A 17,299-nucleotide genomic window follows, 5' to 3' on the forward strand; every position below is an offset into this window, starting at 1 on the left:
TTTTTATTTTTCAGCAGAAACCCCTGTTTTGCTCCATTTTCCTTATGGCATTTCACCCTTTTTCAAGTGTGAAGAACAGCTTGCTTTGTGGCTTCACTGGCTACCAGCACGTTGTGTTCCACAGCTGGCTGGGGTGCTGGCACATGGCAGCAGGTGACAGGTGGTCACAGCTGTGTCTCCTCACCTTTGGGCAGTGAGAATCACACCTGGGCAGGGCAGGGCAGCTGGGTGAGGCTGGAGCTCTGGGGCTCTGACTGGTTGTAGTGAAACCAGAGCTTCATCCCAAAGAAATCCTGGGTTAGCATCAGTCCCTGCAGGAAAAGGAGGATAAACTGAACCACAGGGGGAAAAAAAGGGAAAAAAGAGATGAAAAGCCTCTCTGAATTGAAGCAATAGGAAATGAAAATTGCTGAGATACACTGTGGGTAGTGGTGCTACCAGCCCTGTGCTGCAGTAATCACCTCTGTGCCTGCAGCTTGTGCATCTAGCACTGATTGCCCACATCACCAGTGCCCAGGCTGTGCTCAGGCTGTCCCAGCTGGGAAAGATACCTTGGATCACTGGGAGGTTTGCAGAGCTGCCCTGGCACAGGCTGGGCTGTGGGGACACTCACAGACACAGGGTGACACCCCTGGGGCTGTGCCAGGGGAGCTGCTGGCACTTCTGGGGAGAAGGCTTGGCTCTGCTGGGTGCTGGAGAGAGGGAATGAGAAGGAGAGAGAGCAGCTTTTGTGGTTGTTGCTGTGCTGTTTCATGTGGAAAATGAAAGAGTGAAGAGTGTTGGTTGGGAATTTCTGTGGGAAGCCAGGGGAGGTGGGTGTCCTCATCTCCTGCAAACCAAAATAGGTGGAGCACTTGATTTCCTGTGGCTGCTTTGGGAGTGTTGGCTTCAGTGGAGGGATGAGGAGCTGCTGTCAGCTCAGTGCACAGTGCTGCTCCCACTGCTCCTTCTGCAGGCACAGCTCCCAGAACAGGAGCTGGGGGTCTGCCCTGGCATGGGAACATTCTCAGCTCACCTGGCTGAGTCCTGGGTTAGGTGAGGAGTTAGAAAGGGACAACTCTTGTGTGGGAAGAGGAATTTGGTGAGAAACCTGAAGTTAAAAGTGGGCTTGGTAGTAATTCAGAACTGCCAGAGAAGGTGTTTGTGGGAACAGTAGCTGCATTACTGGAGGGTATAAATAGCTTTGAGGAGGGTCAGGCACACTCAGGTGTGTCCTGGCAGGTTGCTGTGTGTGTACTGGACTTGGATTTGTGTCTTAGTCTCTGTTTTTATCAATCCTTCATCATAGAATGGTTTGGGTTGGAAAGTATCTTAAATATAATCTCCTTCTAACCCCTCTACAATGGGCAGGGACACCTTCCACTGTCCCCTGGTTCTCAGAGCCCCATCCAGGCTGGCCTTGGACACTTCCAGGAGTGAGGCATCCTCAGCTTCTCTGGGCAGCCTGTGCCACCCTCACAGTAAAGAATTATTTCCTAATGTCTTATCTAACCCACAGTAAAGAATTAATTCCTAAAGTCTTACCCAACCTGTGAGTCTGAAGCTATTCCCCCTTGCCCTGTCACTCCACACCCTTTATTTTAACAAATAAAGCCCCTTCTGGCTCTCCTGCAGCCCCTTTATTTGTTATTTGTGCTGTGGCACTGGTGCTCAGCAGCACATTTCAGTGTGTGCAGGATGTGCCTCAGTGTGTGCTGTGTGCCCAGCAGAGCCCAGTGCCTCACCCTGTGACCTGTCCCTGCCTCTCTTCTGACAGGCAGTGCTCCTGCAGCTGCTCTGTGAGTGTTGGTCCCTCAGCTGCATTGATTTACAGACCTTTCCTGTGCAGCACAGCTTTTCTCCATGACAGGCCATGAAGCACATGATAACTCAGCAGCCTAAATTATTCAGGCAAATTGAATGTGTTTGGCTTGTTCCAAACTTTTGTTTCCTTTCAGTGCTGTCAGGAGCACAGGTAGCCCTGATGCTTGTACTGCAACTCATTCAAGTGCCAAGGAGACACAAACAAGTTGAGTGTAACCCATGTTTTACCTTGTCTGGCACTTGCTTCCACCTTGTCGTGTTTTTTCTGGGCACTTCTGTGCCTCATAAAAATGTTTATCTTGCACCTATGGATTGCTCCCCTCTGGTACACTGCTGGGTTCTGGGAATTCTCTGCATCATGTGGTGGAAAAGCCCCTGTAAAATAATAAAAAAAAATCTGTGTCTGTTGTACCCTTTAGCAGAAGTTTATTCACTCATGCAAATATTTTGACCCATTAGTCATCACTGTAGGATCCAGAAACCTCATCTTAATGAAGATGAGTAATTAAAATTAACAGTTCTACCTGCAGTTCCCTCATTGCCTGACCTGTGCTTTGTCAGTGTTCCTCCATTGTTGCTAGGTGGGTATGTTAAATTAATTCACTGTAAAAATCCACTCAGGCCCTTCTTTGGGCAGCCTTGCTATGGCAGGAACATGCAGAGGAGATGTCAGTGCAGGCATTTCCCCTGGCACTCTGGACACTGTTCAGGAGCTTCTGGGTACAGGTGAACAAATTGGCTTTCACCCTGCAAACGCTGTCTGGAGATTTAGGACCTCACTCAAAGCCTTTTGAATCCACCAGGATTCTTTCAGCTGAGGCCACTGGGCTTGAAATAGCACCCAAGAGGGATGGCATCCTCAGGGGATGTGCTCTGAGCTTGCTGGAGACATTGGTCACCTAAGCCTGGGCTCAGGAGTGAACTGGGGGAGAGATCTCTGCTGCTGAGCATCTCCCTGATTCAGGGAACATGACAGAGCCTTGGGAGATGGAGGCTTGCCTTGGAAAATTCCAGCTGCAAATGAGATGCATGATTTTAGGAATTAGAATAATTACCCCCTGGAACAGGTTCCCAAGGGATGTGATATATTCTGTATCACTTAGAGTCTTTAAATCACATTTGCATGTTTTTCAGAGTGGTGTGCCTAGTCACTGAGAGTGAGGGGCTGTGCTGGAGGAGCAGAGCAGGCAGGGCTGGGCTGGGACCAGCTGCTCCTGCATGGGCTGAGCTCTGCTCACCCCTGGGGCTCTGGGTTTGGCACATCCTGGAGAAGAGCTCACCAGGAATGTGCAGAGCTGAGCAAGTAAGGCTGGGGATGATTCAGGAGCCAGCTCCCCCAGCCAAAATCTGCCTTCTCCTTCCAAACACACGCAGTCCCTTCCTCTGAATCAGATGTCCCCAGGCACTGAGCAATCCTGGCTGTATCAGTGTTTCCAGGACCTTCCCTCCCACCACTCCCTGAGTGATGAGAATATTTTTGAAGATCTCATTTCCTGGCCTTTTCCTTTCATCTCTCAAAACAGCAAGTAAATGAACAGCCCTTTAGTTTTTAGTTACTGCTCTGCACCCAGTGAGCTATCAGAGGCTGTTGACAATGACTTTCCTCTTTTCCATGCTCCTGCCTGCAGGATTTGGGGAGATAATTCATTTGGTCCTGGTGCTTTGTCAACTTTCAGCAGTTGTAATTGCCTAATGATCAGTGCTGATGCTGCTGTTAAGCCTGTTAAAACTTTGTCCTGCTGAACAGCCAGACTGTGCCTGTCTCATCATGTTGTGCCTGCTGTGCTGGCTGGGGCTGCCTTTGATGCTCCCACCCTGGCCCCATCCTTGGCTGCTGCTCCCACCCACCTCAGGGGATGGAGGGCTGCAGCAGGGTGCTCCCCACGCTGAGGAACTGCACCTGCACTTACAAATAGCTGCAGAATAATCCCACAGAGAGCCAGATGCTTTCCAGGGTGAATCCCTCTGACCTGTGCCAGCCCCAAGGAGGCTGGAGCAGGTTGGTGAAGGTGCTCTGGTGTCTGTGCCCTGCTGGGGTGGGTGAGAGCAGCTCTCTGGAGGGGACTGTCACTGGTGGGGCACAGCTGTTTAGCAACCTGCTGCTGTTTCTGCTTTTCCATCTCTCTTGTGCCTTTTCCACCCTCATTATAATTTTTTTAGGTCTCTAATTGGCTGCATTTCACCCTGTCTCCTCTTTTGCCCATCCCAGGTGCCCAACTGGCTGGTGCCATCTCTGGAAGCCCCTGTGGCTCACCCTCACCCATTCCAAGCTGGTTTTTAATGGCACACACTGAACATCAGTGCATTACCATCCCTTTTCCAAGAACAGTCTCCATCCACTCTTCTCTCATCCCCCAGTGCCTCATCCAATTTAATTAATTATACTTAGTATATTACGCATCCTGTCAAAGTTTTTCCTTTCTGAGGTTTAATGGTTTTTTAATTCTAGTGCCTGCTGCATGTGCAAGTGTTCAGCAGTGAGGAGAGCAGTGCCAGGGAGGCAGCATTGCATGTGTGCTGCAGACAGCCAGGTGGGGAGGCTCCAGCAGGATTCTGCAGGACTGTGCTGCCTTCCCTCTGCATCCCCCTCCTGCTGCTCAGGGGAGCTGATCCAGGCTGGCTTTGGGGTGACCCCACTCCTGTGCAGGCTCTGAAAGCACCAGCTCCATCACTCATTCCAGCCTTGCTGTGTCCCTCTGGGGAAGGGTGGTGTTGAGTACCAGACTGATCAGGTACCTCTTGCTCTTTATTTCCCAGTCACACTTAAAAGGTTTGGTCAGGAAAGTGCTTCAGGAGGAATGACTTTGTGGGGTCTCACACTGACTAGCTTTGGGTATTTCCAGATAAAACCTGCTCAGACTAAGAGGGTTGTGGGTTGGTGGTTGCTTTTTTTCCTGCCTGTCAGTGTTGCAAAGTGCTTAGGTTTTGAAAATCCAGCTGGGCACTGTCTGTCTGTAGCACCATCACTGGGAGTGACGGAGCTGTGGTGCAATTTAGCTGACAGCCCTGTGAGCTGGGGCCAGGAGCCAACACAATCCAGCCTGACCTGGGGCACTGCTGCAGGAATGTGCCTCAGGAAACCAGAAATGCTGGGAGGCTGTGCTGGCAGCAGCTGGGGCAGAGCTGGAACAGCCCCTCCTGGGAGCAGGGACTCCCAGCTCTGCACTGCACCCCAGCAGGGGCTGTGGGACCATCCCAGGGGTGTGCAGCACTCAGAGCCTCTGCCCAGGTGCCCATGGCTTGGCAGAGCTTGGCTGGAGAGTGCAGCTGAACTGCTTTCATGCAGAGCTTGTGCAGGTCAGGAAAATACAGTTATTTTCCATTCCTGTTGTTCAGTGATCTCCCTGTGGCTCTGCTACAACCCCAGCCATATTCCAGGGCTCCTTCTCCATCTCACCCCCATGGTTGTGGGGCCAGCAGGATGGGATGGGGTGGGACAGGATGGGACCCCAGCTGGATTGCTGCAATTCAGCTTGGCCATGACTCACAGGTAATTCCCCCAAGCTTACAATGAGGTTTTACATTTAACTTGACTTTATTGTAGTTTTACATGCATGTTTATCTGCCCTCTGGATTAATGAAGGTAAACTTAGTTGCCAGAATGAAGCTTTGTCTAGTTAAATGGATCAGATTCTCAGACTTTGGCAATTCTGTCATCTCTTCTCTTGCCCCTGGGGCCAGTGTAACTCACAGCTGGCATTTCCCTGGCATTGCCATTATCCCTTGTTGGTGCTGAGCCCTCTCTGTAGCTCCATGCAGAGAGAACAGGAGTGTCCCTGTGAGTCCTGGTGCTGGCTCAGGCACTCTTGGCTGCTGAACTGTACAGCAGCTTTTGTCCCTGTGGCTGTCCCAGGTCCCTGTGGGACTTTGTGATGCACCCACCCCCCGTAGCAAACATCTCATCCTGGTGCATCCCTGTGCTTCAGAGTGAAGATCCACCAGCCTGCAAAAGCCCCTGTGGTCATCTGAAAAGGACTGAAAGCAGAGCAGCAGGGAGGGGATAGTGCTGAGCTCCAGGGAGGAGGTGAGAGGTCAGTGTCATGATGAGAGATGGCCAGTGACCAACATTTTGGTTTTTTGAGAAAAGGCATCAAATTCCCCAGCTCTCTCCTGATGCTGGGGAACGCCCCATTGTGCTGGGAAACCTTCCAGCTCCCTCCACTCTTCAGAGCTGCACACTTTTAGGAAGTACAAAGAGCTTCTCATAATGTTTTGCCTTGTGGGTACGTCTATGATTAATTCCGTGCAAGCATTACTGGTGCAATAACAATACTGAAGGTCCTAAAACTGAAAAAGGAAACACATTTGGCTCGTGCTTCATCCACAATCACTTACACTTAAGCTATTGATAGTTGATTGGGATCTGTAGACTGCTGGGCTGGTGCCACTGGGTTTCTGAGCGTGTTCAATGGCTGGAACAGACAGCAAGGCTGTAGGTTTTGGCAAGCTGTAGGTCTCATTAGTCAGGCTGACTGTATCTGACACCAGAGATTCCCATCCACCAAGATGAAGCTCACTTCCCTAGGCTTTGGCTGACATCCCAACAATATTTACATGAAGGACAACAGAGGATCAGTGTTAGATTAAGGCTGTGAGTATCCAGTAGGCAGACAGTTAAATATTCTATTGAAATACTCTTTTGATTATTTAGATAATAATGAAGTTTATGCATGTCCTTGAGAAATCTGGGGAAAGGCGGTTGTTTTATGCTAAGCATGCAAAGATGTGTTTAATCTTGATAATAGGAGTAAATTATGTATCAGCATTTATAACCTCAGCTCCTTTATTTCTCACTTGTGTGGAGCCACCAGAAGCCTCTCAGGGGAGGGGGCAGGAGGAGGGGCAGGCACCCTGGCTCCACATCCCTGTGGGACAGGGTCAGGATGGGTTGTTCTGTTCTGTTCTGTTCTGTTCTGTCCTGTCCTGGCCAAGGGAGGTGCTGGTTGAAGTAAGACATTAACCCTGAGCCCCCCGAGGAGAGGGCAGGGATGTGCTCTGGCAGGTTCTGGGCCAGGAGTTGGCCCAGTGCAGGCATCCAGGAATTGCTTCTTATCTCCCCCAACTGTAATTTCTGCTTTGTTGGATTTTTATCAGAATTGTTGAGTTGCCATTTTCTGACCGATGCCTGGTTTTGAATAGGACAGAGTAATAATTTGATTTATTGCTGCTGTTGGAATGTGGCTGCCTGGCTGGTCCTGCCTTACCCTGACAGAATATGTGAATTTGCTTTGTCTGTGACAATAGCAGAGAACAGTAACCTTTGGATTAATTTGTTTTAGCGACTAAAGCCCCATTAAATGGAAGGCAGCTGGTGTCAGAGGCATAAACGGAGACAAAGTTTTGCTCCCAATTGAGGGAAATGTGTTTAAACAGACTAGAAATGCTTCCATCTCTGCAGGGTATAATACACTCAAATGGTTGCATTAACATGAAAAAAGTATAAGGAAGAGTGTATTTAGGACAATCCCTCTGTATCCAGTGCTAATGAAATTGAATTCCATAATGAAGTCAGGGTTGTGTTCTGTGCCTGTGCTGCCTCAGCAGTGGTGGGAGTGGTGCCATGAGTTGTGGAGCAGTAATGGATCAGGATGGAGAGCTCCATCAGAGCCCAGAGTGCTCTCCCAGGCTGGACCCCACATCCCAGAGCTGTTAGGATGCTAATGAACCCAGTGTGCAGGCATGGTGCAGCTCCAGAGGGGAAATCCCTGCTGCTCAGGGGCCAGCACCAGCTCCACACACCACTTCAGAAAGGGATTAATTGGAGTTTCAATGGTGTGTTCTGCTGGCCTTCTGAAAGGGAATTAATTTCTCCTTGTGAATGAGGTGGGGATTGGCCTGCTGGTCCTGGATAAAGGGGAGCAGCCAGCAGTAAATTGCATTCCAGCCCATAATACCTTCTGGGTCTGCCTGTGCTGCAGCGTGTGGCATAGCCACACTCCAGCTCCTGCTGCTTCTGGTGGTCACCTCCTTCCCACAGCCTGCTCCTCATCCCAGAGGCTTCAGGGAAAATCCTCTGCCTCAGCTCTGGGCCTGCAGCTGCCCAGGCACCCACCTGTCTGTCCTTCTGTCCTTGCTCATAAAACAGGGACAGCTCTGCAGAAGAGAGGGAGTTATTTATTAATGATGGTGCAATGGGCCAGCTCTTGGCTGGTGTGAACCAGAGGGAGTCCTCTGCTGCCCATTCCAGAAGCACTGCCCATCAGCTGCATGGGTCCTCACCAGCAACTGCCCAATAAATGAATCTAAATCACAGCCCTCGTTTCATTACAATAATTCCAGTGCTGGTCAGGTCACTGCTGACCTTCTGTGTTGGGACAGACAATCCAGGATTAAAAACACAGCATTTTTAGCGTGCATAAATCCTGAATGCTGGTGGAAGAGAGGAAGAGAATGCTTCTTGTTGCAGTGGAGAGCATTTGTCACTGTCCCTGTTATTAGTATCCTCTGAGCACTGTGCAGGGGAAGGCACGCCAGGATTACATTGCTGCATTGACTGGAGATTTCTTATTAGCAAAGGAAGGCTCTGTAAAGCCCATAGGTCAGAAATACAATACACTATTCCCCACCTCTTGTTTCCTGATATTATGCTATTAGAGGAGATAAGGGAGAGGTGCAGAGGCTTCATTTACAAGCAAAGGATGAGCCATGGCTGGGGACTGTTTGTGTTTTGCTGGAGCTTTTTATTTGATCTGGAGTGTCCTGGGGTGGATCCCTGCCCTGAGCTGGGAGCAGCCCCTCCTGTTGGGGTTCCACTGGTGTGCTGGGGGTGCTGGGTGCTGCACAGGGACAGCCTTGCACCTTCTGCATACACTCCTGAGAAAATGAAGGTGCTGGAGTTGAAAAGCAACCCCCAAGTAGCTGGAAGAGGAGTGTTAAATAATGCAGTTGCTCATTGTCCATGAAAGATGGCTAACCATGAGTAAACATCCACAACAGTGTTTGATCCCTTCGTGTTTACTATTTATTCATATTTATTATTCATAAATTCTGTCACAAATGTTGGACCCGCACCCCAGTGAGACATTTGCATTTTATTTTAAGTTTGATCCCCCCCCACCCCTCAGTTTCATGAACTGAGATTTAATGATTTGCTTTTCCACATTGCTCCCGTGCTGGCTCTCCCTGATTCTCCTCTTCTTGTTTCAGGAAGAGATTTCTAACATGGAAAAGTGATATTTGAATAGATTCCCCTAAGGCAATCAATTTACTTCTAATTTGTCTGGAACTAAGCTTTTCTTTGTTGCAATGAGAAAGGATTGAAACTGCTGTAAAATTTATTAGCTTCCAGGAAGATTTTGAAATGAATTTTTTAATGATCGTGCTGTTTGCTGTACCCAGGAGCAGTGTCATCATGATTACAGTATAATCATTTGGTTGCTGAAGAAACACTGAAATATGGAGCAGGAGCCAGGCTCCTGCATGAGGGGACCTGTGGCACTGGCCAGGTGTGGGCACTGCCCAGGTACAGGCACTGCACAGGTACAGGCACTGCACAGGTACAGACACTGCACAGGTACAGGCACTGCACAGGTACAGACACTGCACAGGTACAGACACTGCACAGGTGTGGACACTGCACAGGTACAGACACTGCACAGGTACAGACACTGCACAGGTGTGGGCACTGCACAGGTACAGACACTGCACAGGTACAGGCACTGCCCAGGTACAGACACTGCACAGGTACAGGCACTGCCCAGGTACAGGCACTGCCCAGGTACAGACACTGCACAGGTACAGACACTGCACAGGTACAGACACTGCCCAGGTACAGGCACTGCACAGGTACAGGCACTGCACAGGTACAGACACTGCCCAGGTACAGACACTGCACAGGTACAGACACTGCACAGGTACAGACACTGCACAGGTGTGGGCACTGCACAGGTACAGACACTGCACAGGTACAGGCACTGCCCAGGTACAGACACTGCACAGGTACAGGCACTGCCCAGGTACAGGCACTGCCCAGGTACAGACACTGCACAGGTACAGACACTGCACAGGTACAGACACTGCCCAGGTACAGGCACTGCACAGGTACAGGCACTGCACAGGTACAGACACTGCACAGGTACAGACACTGCACAGGTGTGGGCACTGCACAGGTACAGACACTGCCCAGGTACAGACACTGCACAGGTACAGACACTGCACAGGTACAGACACTGCACAGGTACAGGCACTGCACAGGTACAGGCACTGCCCAGGTACAGACACTGCACAGGTACAGACACTGCCCAGGTACGGGCACTGCACAGGTGTGGGCACTGCACAGGTACAGGCACTGCACAGGTACAGGCACTGCACAGGTACAGGCACTGCACAGGTGTGGGCACTGCACAGGTACAGACACTGCACAGGTACAGGCACTGCACAGGTGTGGGCACTGCACAGGTACAGGCACTGCCCAGGTACAGACACTGCACAGGTACAGGCACTGCACAGGTGTGGGCACTGCACAGGTACAGGCACTGCACAGGTACAGACACTGCCCAGGTACAGGCACTGCCCAGGTACAGACACTGCCCAGGTACAGACACTGCACAGGTGTGGGCACTGCACAGGTACAGACACTGCCCAGGTACAGGCACTGCACAGGTACAGGCACTGCACAGGTACAGACACTGCCCAGGTACAGGCACTGCCCAGGTACAGACACTGCCCAGGTACAGACACTGCACAGGTGTGGGCACTGCACAGGTACAGACACTGCCCAGGTACAGACACTGCACAGGTGTGGGCACTGCCCAGGTACAGGCACTGCACAGGTGTGGGCACTGCACAGGTACAGGCACTGCACAGGTGTGGGCACTGCACAGGTACAGGCACTGCACAGGTACAGACACTGCACAGGTACAGACACTGCCCAGGTACAGACACTGCACAGGTACAGGCACTGCCCAGGTACAGGCACTGCACAGGTACAGGCACTGCACAGGTACAGACACTGCACAGGTGTGGGCACTGCCCAGGTACAGGCACTGCCCAGGTACAGGCACTGCCCAGGTACAGACACTGCACAGGTACAGGCACTGCCCAGGTACAGACACTGCACAGGTGTGGGCACTGCACAGGTACAGGCACTGCACAGGTGTGGGCACTGCACAGGTACAGGCACTGCCTAGGTACAGGCACTGCCCAGGTACAGACACTGCACAGGTACAGGCACTGCACAGGTACAGGCACTGCACAGGTACAGACACTGCACAGGTACAGGCACTGCACAGGTACAGACACTGCACAGGTGTGGGCACTGCACAGGTACAGACACTGCACAGGTACAGACACTGCACAGGTACAGGCACTGCACAGGTACAGACACTGCACAGGTGTGGGCACTGCACAGGTACAGGCACTGCACAGGTACAGGCACTGCACAGGTACAGACACTGCCCAGGTACAGGCACTGCCCAGGTGTGGGCACTGCACAGGTACAGACACTGCACAGGTACAGGCACTGCACAGGTGTGGGCACTGCACAGGTACAGGCACTGCACAGGTGTGGGCACTGCACAGGTACAGGCACTGCACAGGTGTGGGCACTGCACAGGTACAGACACTTTCTCTGGGCTGAGGGTTTTGGGCTGGGGCTGCTCAGCACGACTCTCACCTGCCCTGTGCAGCTCCCAGCCGTCTGGGATTTTTGCAGTCTCTCTTTTTCTCCCCTTATTTCTTGTTTTCCTCTCCTCTTCCTTGCTCCCCGTGTGATGGCACAAATGAGCTCCACTTACTCACCCAGCAAAGCTGCTGTGACACGGATTGCATTGCACTGAGCTCCTGTTTGGAAATGGAAACTCCAGGGACTATTGTCATCGCCCAAATTGCACCTCAGATTGTGTAACAGCACATGTCACCTGGCCATTTATCAGCAATATTACATTCCCAGGCGCTTGCACCTTGCTACAGTTTAACTTTGTCTCTTTGGCCAGCGCTGCAGTTCCTCTGGAGATAATTCAATTGCTCTGAGAGCACCTCGTGCACCAGCTCTGTGCTGCTGTGCTGCAGGTGTGGCTGTTGGACAGGAGAATGCAGGATTTTTTCACCTGAATCCCCCCTGTAAGAGGGAAGAGCTCTTGCTGCAGTGCCCACCCCGTGCCCTCCTCCTCTGGGCTTTGGGCATTGTCCTTGTTTCAGTTCAGAACAGAGCAGAAACACCAATTAGTGTAGTGGTTTTGGTTCACCAATCTGAAATCTTTCTGCTGTGAGATAGGATAAGGAGGGAGGCAAAACAGGCTCAACTTTGTCTTGCCTTTGTCAGGTGCAAGGGAGACTGCCCAGGTAGAAATTTCAGGAAACCTTTAAAAACCACCACAGGCATCCATCCTGTGCTCCTGCTCTTCTGACCAAGAGCTTGCACAGTGGATTGGGAAGTGCTGAGGGTCTTGGCTGGGTGAGGAATTTTTCTGAGACCCACAGCAGTTGCCTTTGTGCTGGTCTTCTGAGTGGCAAGTAGAGCTCTGATTTGGAAATCTGGAGCTTAATGTGGATTTTGCTTTACTTGTTGAGGAACATATTTATTCTAGAGGTGGTTGTGGATTTAGTGTTATTTCATATTTGCTATGCAAGAGCTTATGTTTAGTAATGAGTTGTTTTTTCCTGCCAGGTCTGACTTCATGATAACTGCTCACCTCTTGACGAAAAACCTTTTGCCAGGATGTTTTGTACTTGGGCAATGTTTTAAAAGTGACCCTGCCCTAAGGTGCTCTGAAACAAGGTTCTGGGTTTATGCTGGGTAAGGGCAGTCTGGCTGGATTTGGATAATTGGAAATTTGGAAATTTGTCTGGATTTGAAAATTTGGATATTGCTGCAGTGAGACCTGACTGGGCAGAACTTGGTGAGTGCAGTGTCCTCAGCTCCTTAGAAAGCAAAGCTCAGGTCACACCCTAAGCCATGGTGGTCTCCATCCCAAGCTGTGGTGTTCTCAATCTCCAGGCCATGGTGGTCTCCATCCCTGTTTTGGCTGCCAGGCTCTCACCATATCATGTGTTTGTATTACCTGGGCTTTGCTCTGTGCATCAAGAACATTTTGTCAGTGCAGACAGTAACTCTTGTATTGACTGGGGCAGGTTTAGGGCTGTAAAGGAATATCCTGTTGTCCTATTTCTGATTGTTAAAGCAGTAAAGAACAAGGCAGACCAGTGCAGTAATGGGAGTGTGAAGGTGAATGACCAGCCTGGGTGCCATCGGGGCTGGGTGAGTCAGGCTGAGCTGCAAAGGGCAGTGCCAGCAGCTCCCTGCCTTGCCTCTGCCTGGGGCAGGAGGAGGATGCAGGGATCAGCCCTGGGGCACCCACTGGAGGAGCTCAGACCCTGCTGTGCCTGCCTTTGGATCTGGGATAGCAGGGAATGCTGTTGCTTGAGGCATAAAAAATGTGTTTTATATCAGCTGCAGGGCTGGGGCAGTGCTGGGTGGGTGGATAGCTGCAGCTCCCTGTTCTGCCATGGAGAAGGGGCTGCTGCAGGGCTGGGGCAGTGCTGGGTGGGTGGGTAGCTGCAGCTCCCTGTTCTGCCATGGAGAAGGGGCTGCTGCAGGGGCTCTGTGCTGGTCCTTGTGGCTGCTGCCAGGTCTGGGCTGCTCTGGGCAGCCTGGACACGTTGTCCCTGAGAGCAGGATGTGTTCTGGCTGCAGGGCAGGGTCTCAGAGCTGAGATGTGTGCTGAGCACAGGAGCAGAGGGACAGAATGTGCCATGGAATTACTGTTGTCTCAGGTCTGTGGATGATGGTGACTTGTGTCCCCCTCTCTGTCAGCCTCTTTGAGACTTGTTAACATTCCCTCCCTGATACAAAAGATTGAAACAGTGCAATTTAGTGTAAAGCTTTTCAGCTCCTCTCCTCTCTGCATTTCAGCTGCTGCAGGTTCTGGACAATGCTGATGCCCAAAGCTGATCATGCCCCTGGCAGAGGCACCAGGCCAGTGCTCTTTAATGAACTGCCCTTAAAGCACAGGTGCCTTTCTTGGCTTTCAGGAATATCCCCTTGCAGTAATCAGGGAAGTCCTCCCATTGTTCTTAGCTACAAAATGTGCCAGTTTGGAATAAATGGGTCAAGACAAGACAAACCTGCCTGTGCTCCCTCTGGGTGAGGTTTGCCTTGGCTGTGGCAGTGTCCTGGGTTTGGGGCTGAGCTGTGCTGCTGGCCAGGGCAGGTGAGGAGCAGCAGCTCCCCTGTGCTGGACCAGCCAGCCCTGCACACTCCCAGATCCAGCCTTTCATGTTTGTGGAGAGGCTGAAGTGATGTGTGCTCCAGCAACACGCCCAAGGTCACACAGCACAATAAATCAGTGTCTCATCGGGGATGAGAAGCCAAGATATTTTTGTAGCCCCTCCAGCCATCACCAAGTCCTCTGCTATCACAGCCAGACTACACAACTTTGTATGCCTGTAGCACCCTTTTGAAGTTAAGCTGTGGATAAATAGGGAGACAGCAACATTTTCTGGGCATTTTTTTCTTTTTTTCTTTCTATTTTGCTCTAGTACTTGAAATTAACAGAATCAAAGTACAAGATCATGGGCTTTTAGAGCTCGGTGCTGGTTCTTCTGTCTGTAGGGCTCAGGGCATCCTTCTCTCAAGCTGCTGTAAAGGCAAAAACCCAGACCTCCTCCCCTCCACCCAGCCCTGTGCTCCACATCACTGGGTTGCTGCTCTGATGTAGAGAAAAAGCTGATGTTTTACCCATATATTTTTCAATTAATTGGCTTCTTCTCTTTTTTTTTTTTTTTTAAAAAACCCCTTTCTTGGTGTGTTTTTTTCTTTGTTTTTCTTTTCTTTTTATTTTTTCTGAGGTCTGCCTTTTACTCGTTTATTCTCTGTAAGTGTTAAGCTGCTCATATTTTGGTGCATTGTGTTATGTGCTGAGAATTTTTATCAGCCGCCCTAGTGCTGGCATGTGGTGGAAATACCAATGTGTCTGAGGAGTGGAGGTTATGCACACAGATGTACAGAGCATCAGAGTGAATGGTTTGCAGAGGGCTGGGCAGGAAAGCCAGGCTGAGGCTGCACCTTGGAGCCGTCAGAGCTCGTGTGGCTGATGCCATTAGAGCTCCACTGCTGCTCCCAGCCTGTGCAGGTCGTGGCAGGAAGGAGCCACGTCTCTGTGTGGGGAAGGGCTGTGCTTTAGGAGGGCAATTACAAGCTCTTATCAAATGGAGGAAAAGCTGAGACTGAAAAGCAGCCAGGATGCTGCAGGAGCCACGGTCGGGCGCTCAGCAAAGGCTGGGCACGGTGAAACTGCTGAATTTGATTTCCAGCTTTGCACTTGGCTGAGCCTGGCTGCTTCCCCGAGCCCTGGTTTGTCCATCTGGGATGGGGGTGAGGCTGTGCAGTCCCCTGGCAGTGACTGACAGTGCAGGAATGCAGGCAGGCCCTGGGAACGAGGGTTTGCACTCGCCTGGGAGCCTCAGCATGGAGGGAAAGGGTTAAACCACCAGTCCATATTTCTGCACTGTAAAGTGGTGTTGGGACGACAGCCCCAAGTCCAGAGAAGGAATCTTTATTGCTCCTGTATGAATAAAGCCCCAGCACTGGAAATGACACATTTAATCTTCAGTGGAGTGGACAATCTTGGAGATTTATAAAGCCTCTGTTGTGTGAGAGGTCAGTGGGGATTAAGCAACAACTTTAAACACGTATACAGCAGAACCACAGAGAGCTTTCCCTCCTCCCCCTTTTCTTTCCTCCCTCTGTTCCTTACCTTTCTCTGCAAAAAGTCAAGCTTAAATGTCACATCAAACCAAACTTTAAACTTGGTGGCTTTTCACACTGGCCACTAAACCCAGGAACCACTGGCTCTGAGGGCTTGACACACGGACAGCCCTGCTGTGATGGATTTGCTGCCATCACTCCTCCTCCAGGCTGCTGTTCTGGTGGTGACAGGCGACACACAACCTACTGGAAATGAACCTGCAGTCTGTTTGAGGTGGCAGTTTGAGGAACATCACTGCTGTTTGGGGTGGGATCCCCTCTGCTCGGGAGGGGGCAGAGCACAGCACCCAGCTCAGCCTGGTGTCCCCAGTGTGAGGTGAAGGATCTCTGGGCACCAACTTTGTTGGGTTATCTTCTAAAATGAGTGAAGCAGCTGATAGTTGCTAAAAGGTTATTTATTGCAGAAGCACATCAGTCTCAAAAGGCGCAGTCATGGACATTAAAGTCCATGCTAAGTTTTGGTGTAAAGTTCTAAAGAGATGTAGAAGCTGCTCTTGTCAAAGGTCCTGGGAAGCTGATGTTGCTGAGGCAGCTCCTCTCTTCTTCTTGGGTGTTGACTGATCATGGTGAGCAAAAGCAAAAAGGAAAGCAATGGCAGGAAAATCAGAAAAGGCGATGGCAAAAACACCAACTCTCCCCAATACCAACTTAGATAGAATCTTCCCAACAAGCCAAGACACAAACTCAGACCACCACTCCTTAACCTGCTAGAATTCCAGTTCCTAACACACCAGTTTATGTATAGACTGTGCATACAACCTGTCTTGTTCTATCTGAAAAATGTCAGCAATATTCTTACTATAGCTCTGGTGTGTCTAAGCACTGTCTGCAGCCACAGTCCTGGAGCCTCCACTGAAAACATTAATGTGTTCTTCAGCCTTCACTAGAACTCACACTGCAACTTTGGTATCTGAACCTTTTACTTACTGAAAGCATTAGAGCTCACACTAAAACTTATTTATCCTAAAACTTAACCTTGCACTAAAACTTAAACTTCTACTTTATGTGTGAGTGGTTTATTAGAGTTCAATGCACCCACAGGCTCCAGTTCAATCCCTGCACTCTGATTTCTCCCCGAAGGGCTCAGAGATCCCCGGCTGTGGCTCAGGGATGGGTGATTCCTCCCTGTGGCTCAGGGATGGGTGATTTCCCCCCGAAGGGCTCAGAGCCCCCCGGCTGTGGCTCAGGGATGGGTGATTTCTCCCTGTGGCTCAGGGATGGGTGATTTCTCCCTGTGGCTCAGGGATGGGTGATTTCTCCCCGAAGGGCTCAGAGCCCCCCGGCTGTGGCTCAGGGATGGGTGATTTCCCCCTGAAGGGCTCAGAGCCCCCCGGCTGTGGCTCAGGGATGGGTGATTTCCCCCTGAAGGGCTCAGACCCCCCGGCTGTGGCTCAGGGATGGGTGATTTCCCCCCGAAGGGCTCAGAGCCCCCGGCTGTGGCTCAGGGATGGGTGATTTCCCCCTGAAGGGCTCAGAGCCCCCCGGCTGTGGCTCAGGGATGGGTGATTTCCCCCCGAAGGGCTCAGAGCCCCCGGCTGTGGCTCAGGGATGGGTGATTTCCCCCCGAAGGGCTCAGACCCCCCGGCTGTGGCTCAGGGATGGGTGATTTCTCCCCGAAGGGCTCAGACCCCCCGGCTGTGGCTCAGGGATGGGTGATTTCTCCCCGAAGGGCTCAGACCCCCCGGCTGTGGCTCAGGGATGGGTGATTTCTCCCCGAAGGGCTCAGACCCCCCGGCTGTGGCTCAGGGATGGGTGATTTCCCCCCGAAGGGCTCAGAGCCCCCCGGCTGTG

At 51.2% G+C, this 17,299-nt stretch overlaps 2 protein-coding genes across 6 annotated transcripts in view; both read left to right on the forward strand.

Annotated features, from left to right (window-relative positions):
• SYTL4 (synaptotagmin like 4) overlaps positions 1-17,299 on the forward strand; it is a 540,572-nt gene that overhangs the window by 93,175 nt on the left and 430,098 nt on the right. The window lies entirely within an intron of this gene.
• Positions 1-17,299, forward strand: part of PCDH19 (protocadherin 19) — a 62,335-nt gene that overhangs the window by 41,134 nt on the left and 3,902 nt on the right. The gene's annotated exons all lie outside the window — the stretch shown is intronic.

The sequence above is a fragment of the Erithacus rubecula genome, assembly GCF_903797595.1.
Source record: "Erithacus rubecula genome assembly, chromosome: 15".
NCBI classification, from domain to species: Eukaryota; Metazoa; Chordata; class Aves; order Passeriformes; family Muscicapidae; genus Erithacus; species Erithacus rubecula.